Genomic DNA, 7,646 nt, shown 5'->3' on the forward strand with positions numbered 1-7,646 from the left:
ACTTGGAGTCAGATTGGTTTTATTTCCAAAGTAGGAATTTATAAAATGCCACATTGTCTACAAATTGTGTGTTTGTTGAACAAAACAGAATGTATCTGCAATTAAAAATCTGCAAATACAAAGTCACCTTTGGTATACTGAAAAAATCTTTAGTTATCACGGGGCAGTGAATTGAAAGAAATTCTGGGATTTGCATTTTAATCCTTTCTAACTGATTAAAGACTTAACAGCCATCTTAGGTTTGTTCAATACATTTGCATCAGGTCTATGACCCTTTGATCTGTTGCTTATAAATTCTGTGTCTGATGCCACCTCTCTCAGTGACACCTGAAGAAGGAGCAAGACTCCAAAAGCTTGTATCTTCAAATAAACCTACTGAACTAAAACTTGGTGTTGTGTAATTTTTGACCTTGCCCACCCCAATCTAACACCGCCATCTCCACATCATGTTTTCCATGGCTAATCTAACTAGCTTGCGCATCCCTGGACACTATGGGGCAACTTCTCATGGCAGTTCCACATAACCTGCTCATCTTTGGACTGTGGGAAGAAACTGGAGCACACAGCGGAAATTCACCCAGTCTCAAGGAGAATGTGCAAACTCCATACTACATACATTACGTACTGTGTTGCATCCTGCAGTAGGTCGGATGTTATAATAAACTTGTACATGTGAAAAAGGGAAAGCTGGGTTATAGTTTCCATTGAGCAGTCACCAGGGCAGGAATCCAACAGTCATTGTGTACATAACCAAGAAGAAAAAGGAACGAGAATAAACACAGATAACACAGTGAAAAAAAAATTAGTGGCAGGGTTGAGTTACAAGCTTTATATTGTTGTTTCAAGAAACAATATAAAAATAAAGCTGTATTTGCACAGCACCTCTTGTGACTTCAGAATAAAACATTTCACAGCCAATGAAATAGATGACTATGGAAGTGCAGTCCCTGTATGAGTTTGGAAACACAGCTGTCAATTTACGTACAGGAAGAATCCACAAACAGTAGTGACCTGCTGATGGTCAGCAGAAGACTTTTAGTGATGTTGATTCCAGGATAACTGTTGACCATCACACTGGTGAAAATACCACTGTTCTTCCTCAAACAATACCATGGGATCTTTTATATCCATCGGAAAGATGTCATCTGCCAGTGTTACATCACTTACACAATATTGAAGTGTGGACCTGGATTATGTACTCAAGTCTCTGGAGTGACATTTGAAACCAGAATGCTCTTACTCAAAGCTGATGGGCTGCTTGCTGAGCCATGGCCAACATTTAAGAAAAACAGGGCAACTTGCATGTGTCCTATATCATAACATAATCTGTAATAAATGTCTTATCTCCCTAGTATTTTAAATGACAGCTTTCAGGTAATCTACACAGATTCTTGCATTCTTTATTCTCATCACGTGCTCTATCTTATTTGCTGATGCAGCATCATATCACCTAGGACTAAGTCTTACCTAGATTAATTTGGCTGAGTATTATCACACAACCAGGTGGTTCTTTACAAATTACACCCACAGTAACACAAGCACAACAGAGCAACAGAAAGTGTAATGTTTCTGCTGCTGGCACTCCCTTTCCAAGTGCTTGGAAACAGGGTGATACGGTCTGGCATAGTTTGGTGAATGAGTCTTGCTTCAGGTATTTAATCAATAGCATTTGCAGATGATGAAAAGCTAACCTCTATTTGCTAAAAATTGTGAAGTGTTTCTTTAACAGTGAGAGGTTAATGGAGTTTCCCTGTAGGAAATGGTTTTGACTAACGAAGCAAAGGTGCCACGTTCAGGACATTCCTGGATTTTATAGAACCATCCCATAATTGAAACAGTTGTCCCATAAGTCCTGTTTGTTCTATATTTTTGAAACAGTGACTTGGAGACGGCATTGAATGGCTGAGGTGGCTTGAAGAGCCTAATCCTGCTCCTGATTCATATGTCTCCTCTTCTCAGTTTCCGAAGATCCTTGATTCTCATTTGTACACATACACATAGGTACTCTGCAAGGTGCCATTGTCTGGACATAATGGACATCCCTACCACAGTCATGGGTGTGCAGAGAATATAGTAGGGGGCTGAGACCGCATCCTTGGGTGGTCTACAGTGTTAAGGGATATTGTGGAGGAGGAGCAGTCATCTATCTTCACTGATTGCGGTCTATGGATCAGGAAGCTGAGGATCTAATTGCAGAGGGCGGAGCCAAAACCTAGGACTTCAATTTTTGAGATCAGTCTGAAGGGAATTATAGTGTTGAAGGCGGAGGTGTAGTCAATGAGTAGGAGTCTGATTTGGTGTTCTTGTTGTCCAGATGTTCCAGGATAAGGGCAGGGCGAGGGAAATGGTGTCTGCTGTGGACCCGTTATGTCGATAGGCAAACTGCAGGGGATTGAGGCAGGCTGGGATGCTCAAGTTGATGTGGGCCATGATCAGCCTCTTGAAGCACTTCATGATTATGGAGCTCAGAGCCACTGGGCGGTAGTTATTAAGGCAGGTTGCATGTGCTTTCTTTGGAACCGGGATGATGGTGGTCTTCTTGCAGGACTTTGGCTTGTAGGAGGGAGAGGTTGAAGATGTTGGTGAATACCTCTGCCAGCTGGTCCGCACATGATGTCAGAGCACAGCTAGGGACTCTGTCCAGGCCTGTCACTTTTCTTGGGTTGACTTTCAGGAAGACCAATCTAATGCCTGCAGTGGTGATGTAGGGAACAGGTGCTTCCAGGGCTGTTGGGGCAGGTGACACCGCACTGCTGGCATTCTGCTCGAACTGAGCATAGAAAGCATTTACCGCATCAGGGAGAGATGTGCCTCACTTTGAGTCCACTGCTTTAATCTTATCAAGTCTTTTATTTGGCTTGTTTATCTTACCAAATGCTTTTTGAAAATGCATATTGATGCCTACATCAGCATACTCAATTATTCACTTAGAGAATACTACTAAATTTGTCAAATACGATAAAATCTGAGCTGGCCATCCATCAACTTATGTCCTCATAGAATAATATTTAAATTTGCCCTGTAGCTTAGCTGTTATTAACATTATGCTGGTGCTGAACCACCTCAACCATGAAGTATCCAGGTTCCAGCTCCATGCAATGTGAATCTGATGAACAATAATTCAGCACCAACACCTTGAGCTCAGATTAGGCAAGATCAGATGAGATACTTGATCATTATCCCATAATCCAACTGGAACTTGAATGCATAAATACCAGATAAACGCCACATGCTGCTTTTGAGGTTATTATCTATGTTCATAAGAATGATCATTGAATGACCATAGATTGGGAGAGGGAGACAAGCATATGTCAAAAAGGTAATAAATTTCTGGAGTGTGTCAACATAGAACAGTACAGTACAGGAACAGTCCCTTCAGCCCACCATGTCTGCACTGAACATGATGCCATTCTAAACTAATCCCTTCTGCCTGCAGATGGTCCGTACTCCTTACTTCTCTGCCTGTTTGTATGTCAGTCTAAATACCTCTTAAATGTTGCTATCGTATCTGCTTCTATGACCTCCCTTGGCAGTGTGTTCCAAACACCTACAACTCTCTATGTAAAAAAAATCTGCCTCACACATCTTTAAACTTTCTCCCTCTCACCTTAAAACAATGTCCCTTAGCATTTGTGAGTTCTGAGGAAGGGTCACCGGATCCGAAACGTTAACTCTGTTTTCTCCTTCACAGATGCTGTCAGACCTGCTGAGCTTTTCCAGCAACTTTGTTTTTGTTCCTGATTTACAGCATCCGCAGTTCTTTTGGTTTTTATTTTGTCCCTTAGTATTTGACATTTCCACTCTGGGAGAAAGACTCTGACTATTCACCCCGTCATAATTTTATGTACTTCTATCAGGTTGTCCCTTAGCCTCCGATGCTGTAGTTAAAACAATCCAAGTTTGTCCAATCTTTCCTTATGGCTAATACACTCCAATCCAGGCAACGTCCTGGTAAACCCCTTTTGCAACCTCTCCAAAGGCTTCACATCCCTCCTATAGTGTGGTGACCAGAATTGCTCTCAATACTCCAAATGTGGCCTAAATAATGTTTTATACAGCTGCAACATGACTTGCTAACTTTTATACTCATTGCCCTGAACGATGAAGGCAAGCATGATGTATGCCTTCTTTACCACCTTATCCACTTGTGTTGCTATGATCTTATTGAATGGTGTCACAGACTCCATAGCCTACTTCTACTCGTATGCCTTATGGCCTAGTGGTCTGTATGTTTGAGATCATTCTCAGAAGGATAATTGAAATGTTGTAGGTGAACTCAAAGCTCTCTAAAGGTTTTGCCAACCAACAACCTGAGATGGGTGTATGTTTGGACAGTGCTGACCCTGCCATTTATGCCCCTCATTTTTTTACTGTGACTGACTGTCACACCTCCCAGGACCTCAGGCCCTTCCCATTTCACTCCTCTATGTCCTGATGCCACACTTTCCTTTCTTTGACTCCTCTTCCAAATCCCCTGTTCCTTTGATGTCATTCTCATTGCACTCATCATGGCTTGTCCTGGACATCCATGGAATATTCCAACTCTTGCTCCCCTCCTTTGCACTGAGGAGGTAAATAAAGCTGAACAAGGATACACCTCAACTTTACATGAATGTCAACTGCATGGTACTAGAGTCTTGTGAATCTATGACGTTATCTTAAAGGTGGGACTTCAGAAAAACTGTTAACTAATTAACTGATTAACATTCATGGTATGTAAATGTGTTGCATGTATGGACCACCACAGGCCAGCATAATCTTTGACACAGAGATCCAGTAAAACTTGAGAATGACACAAACTGGTCCAAATTATTTCTCATCCAAAATGGAGCACCGATACTACCAGTACATTTGTTTCCCTGTGTTTTTTTACTGTTGTTTTTCTCTCCAGAATTCTAAAAAAAATCTGTGCTGACTTTATCACTGCCTCTCATGTCACTGTTAGTAAAAAATGTTGTATCCCACCTAATTACTTTACCCACATGCCATTTCCCATTCATGTGTCCAGCATAAAATTACCCCAATGCAACTTTGACTAAAGTAAATTTTTCCTCCTCACCATTCTCAACCTGTCTGCTTGATCTGCCTGACCTGTTTGACAAAGTTGACCAGATCATCCTCCTTGACCATCTTTCCATTGTTGGCCTCCAGGCAGGGGCCACACTCACATGGTCCCAATTTTTATATCCCTGATTGTAGAGCCCGACTATCACTTGTAATATCTTCTCGCCCTGCAGTTGCACTATTACTATTGGTTGTGCCCATGGATCTATCCCTGGTTGCTGCCTGTTTCTCATCTATGTCTGCTTCTCAATGACATCATCTGAAAACTCATGGTGTGATTTTGCCCTCTCTGAGGTGGTGAAAATCATGGCAACCATGATAAGTTAATCAGGCGAAAGTTCAAAAATCAGATTCTCACCACTGAGATAAATGTTCAAGGCTAAGTCCTCCCTCCTTTGATGGAAAAGTGGCTTTCTCACTATCACAGGGCAAGAAGCTCGCATACATCCATTTGTATTTCATTAATTATACAACTCCCCGGAATTATCTTCTGCTTTCCAATTAAGTTCTGCTCAATTGAGATAATCAATGCTTCAGAGACTTCACTGCATAAACCGAATGTGTACCTGTCAACATTGCCCAGTCACCCCTGGCCCTGCTGCCTCTACTGAAATCTTCCTAATGGTCCATGTCTTTATTTTTGCTGTAACCTCTACAGCTGCAGTAGGTACCTAAATGCCAATGAAAGCAGGATGTGTCCTTGGCACCTCACTTTACTCAACTGGAGATCAGCATTGTACCAGCTTCAGCTTCACAGTTAGCACTTTAGTGGACAGGGTGAGGCAGCAGCTTTTGTCTTGCAATGGCACTTTAGCACAGAAGGAAAGGTAGGAGCATGTGGCTGTAGGAAAGAGTGAAACATCAATGTGAAAGAGGGCCACATGTAACTGTACAGCATGGTGCTGCATCTGACATGAACCAGCCTCACTGCACTCTCATGGCACATCTCTATTCACTTGCAGAGATAGTAGGAACTGCAGATGCTGGAGAATCCGAGACAACAAGGTGCAGGGCTGGATGAACACAGCAGGCCAAGCAGCATCATAGGAGCAGAGAGGCTGACGTTTCGGGCCTAGACCCTTCATCAGAAAAGGGGGAGGGGAAGGGGGTTTTGAAATAAATAGGGAGAGAGTGGGAGGCGGATAGAAGAGGGATAGAGGAGAGGATAGGTGGAGAGGAAACAAACAGGTCGAAGAGGCGGGGATGGGGCCAGGAAAGGTGAGTGTAGGTAGGGAGTTAGGAAGGGGATAGGTCAGTCCAGGGAGGACGGACAGGTCAAGGGGGCGGGATGAGGTTGGTCGGTAGGAGATGGAGGTGCGGCTTGAGGTGGGAGGAGGGGATAGGTGGGAGGAAGAACAGGTTAGGGAGGCAGGAACGAGCTGGACTGGTTTTGGGATGCGGTGGGGGGAGGGGAGATTTTGAAACTTGTGAAATCCACATTGATACCATTGGGCTGCAGGGTTCCCAAGCGGAATATGAGTTGCTGTTCCTGCAACCTTCGGGTGGCATCGTTGTGGCACTGCAGGAGGCCCAGGATGGACATGTCGTCTGAGGAATGGGAGGGGGAGTTGAAATGGTTCGCGACTGGGAGGTGCAGTTGTTTGTTGCGAACCGAGCGTAAGTGTTCTGCAAAGCGGTCCCCGAGTCTCCGCTTGGTTTCCCCGATGTAGAGGAAGCCACACCGGGTACAGCGGATGCAGTATACCACATTGGCAGATGTGCAGGTGAACATCTGCTTGATGTGGAAAGTCTTCTTGGGGCCTGGGATGGGGGTGAGGGAGGAGGTATGGGGGCAGGTGTAGCACTTCCTGCGGTTGCAGGGAAAAGTGCCGGGTGTGGTGGAGCTGGAGGGGAGTGTGGAGCGGACAAGGGAGTCACGGAGAGAGTTGTCCCTCCGGAAAGCAGATAAAGGTGGGGAGGGAAAGATGTCTTTGGTGGTGGGGTCGGATTGCAGATGGCGGAAGTGTCGGAGGATGATGCGTTGGATCCGGAGGTTGGTGGGGTGGTACGTGAGGACGAGGGGGATTCTTTTTTGGTTTTTATTGCGTGGACGGGGTGTGAGGGATGAGGTGCGGGAGATGTGGGAGACACGGTTGAGGGCGTTCTCGACCACCGAGGAGGGGAAGTTACGGTCCTTGAAAAACGAGGACAACTGAGATGTACGGGAGTGGAATGCCTCATCCTGGGAGCAGATGCGGCGGAGGCGAAGGAATTGGGAATAGGGGATAGCATTTTTGCAGGAAGGTGGGTGGGAGGAGGAGTATTCTAGGTAGCTGTGGGAGTCGGTGGGCTTGAAATGAATATCGGTTTCGAGGTGGTTGCCCGATATGGAGACAGAGAGGTCCAGGAAGGGGAGAGAGGTGTTAGAGATGGTCCAGGTAAATTTAAGGTTGGGGTGGAAGGTGTTAGTGAAGTGTATGAACTGTTCGAGCTCCTCGTGGGAGCACGAGGCGGCACCGATACAGTCATCAATGTAACGGAGGAAGAGGTGGGGTTTAGGGCCGGTGTAGGTACGGAAGAGGGATTGTTCCACATAACCTACAAAGAGGCAGGCGTAGCTTGGGCCCATGCGGGTACCCATG

The sequence above is a fragment of the Rhincodon typus genome, chromosome 29 (assembly GCF_021869965.1).
Source record: "Rhincodon typus isolate 14 chromosome 29, sRhiTyp1.1, whole genome shotgun sequence".
NCBI classification, from domain to species: domain Eukaryota; kingdom Metazoa; phylum Chordata; class Chondrichthyes; order Orectolobiformes; family Rhincodontidae; genus Rhincodon; species Rhincodon typus.